The following is a 2,163-nucleotide window of genomic DNA, read 5'->3' as shown; positions in this document are numbered from 1 at the left end:
CTTCCCACAGACTTCCCACTGAGGTGCCTTGATACAGCACTCTGGGAACAGCCTATTCGTTCAGCAATTTCTTTCTGTGTCTTACCCTCTTTGCTTGAGGGTGTCAATGATGGCCTTCTGGACAGCAGTCAGGTCGGCAGTCTTACCCATGATTGCGGTTTTGAGTAATGAACAAGGCTGGGAGTTTTTAAAAGCCTCAGGAATCTTTTGCAGGTGTTTAGAGTTACGTCGTTGATTCAGATGGTTAGGGTAATAGCTTGTTTAGAGAACCTTTTCATGATATGCTAATTTTTTGGGACAGGCATTTTGGGTTTTCATGAGCTGTATGCCATAATCATCAGTATTAAAACAATTAAAGACCTGAAATATTTCAGTTGGTGTGCAATGAATCTGAAATATATGAAAGTTTCATTTTTATCATTACATTATGGAAAATAATGACCTTTATCACAATATGCTTATTTTTTGAGAAGGACCTGTATATGTCGTGTATGTGATTTAATTTTTTTGTTTTCAAATTCTAGTTCTGCACAACTATTGACTACCGTAACATGCACACATTTATTTTGAGTGTTCTTACCACAGTTGGAGGACACTTTTAGGGTGTTTTTAAAAATAATTTTCTGATAACTGTGTAGCAATACTTTTATCAGCGTCTCTCCAGCCAAAGCATATGTGCAGTGAACAGACTTTTAATAAAGTTTTTGACAACTGATGATATAAAGTTGCATGTTGTTCTTTTCAAGCATGTATTCCCTTAACAAAAATTTGAAGTTTATTTTTGCAATACTTTAAGTATATCAAGTGTACTACACACCATACTTGTATAGTCTACTAAAAGTATACTGATTTAATACTTGTTTGGACTAAATTGGGACATTTTTATACTACTTTTAAGTATATCAAATGAAGTTTATAAAAAGTAAACTTGAAGTGTTCATTTTTAGTGTAAAATAAGTATACTTGTAGTATACTTAAACTACTTTTTGCTAAGAGTTTATGAGCAGGTTCTGTTAAAACAAACATTTTATAAAACTAAAAAAACAGGACTACTTTTATCTCAAGACTTGTAATTTAATGTCTTAAATCTTTGAGACAACTTTATATCAATTTTGGATACGATTTAGAAAAGTTTTTTTTTTTAATCAATTTCTCTGAAATTGTTTTATATATATTAGAGAATTTCAAGTGTAATTTATTTTTGTGATTTCTATTTTTTTAAGATTTGTCCAAAAAAATACTTAAACTGCATTTTCTGATTTTCAAATAATTTTCCCCCAATTTATTTTCAGAACAAATTTTCTGTTGCAAAATCAGGGAGGACTGGTTTGAGTGGGTTTATATAAATAGAAGCCCCTGAACCAGTCTTTCCAACAGGAAAAGGGGACTCTGTCACATTAACAAAATCTCTGAAGGTAAATAGTGTGACTATCCAAACTGTATCAAATTTAAATGTCTAAAGTTGATAGAAAATCTGATGCATTACTCCAACTGGCCAGCTGGTGTCACTGTTGGACACGCAGCAGTGTTACTGTTTACATTGAAAGTCTCAAACTTAAATATTCAGAGTAAATGCAACACAAGTTTATTTTATAATAATGGATGTGGTTCTACTTTCGTATATAAAAAACTTTAGGAAGTGAAATGGGAGCGCCTTCCTGAATCTTTCTTCTCAAACCAATAAAAACACAGATGAACGTGCTGTAATCCATATGTTTAATTTATGCAAGTCTCTTGCACACACCTTCACCAGTTTGAGCTTTAAATCCATTTGTTAGATTAGCAAACCTTTTTTTTTGTGGTATTTGTACTTGAACTACATCCATTCAACTTCACCATACAGACCATGTAATTAAAAAACACAAAAACACATGAATGGTAAATGGACTGTAGTTGTACAGCACTTTTCTATCCAACCAAGATACTCAGCACTTTACAGCCTGTCCTCATTTACCTCCACACACATTCATCCAGTGCTCTACTACAAAGCTAATCTGAACAAATCATTCTATAGACTAATCAGTGTTTTAGATCACATTCATACACCGATGGGAGACACATCAGAGGCGATGATGGGTTCAGTGTCTTGCCCAAGGACACTTCAACATGTGAATGCATAGTGGTGGAATCAAACCCCCCAGCTCTCCCATTGGAAGATGACTG

This window comes from Nematolebias whitei, chromosome 8 (genome assembly GCF_014905685.2).
Source record: "Nematolebias whitei isolate Nwh7 chromosome 8, NemWhi1, whole genome shotgun sequence".
NCBI lineage: Eukaryota > Metazoa > Chordata > Actinopteri > Cyprinodontiformes > Rivulidae > Nematolebias > Nematolebias whitei.
This window is presented reverse-complemented; position numbering follows the sequence as displayed.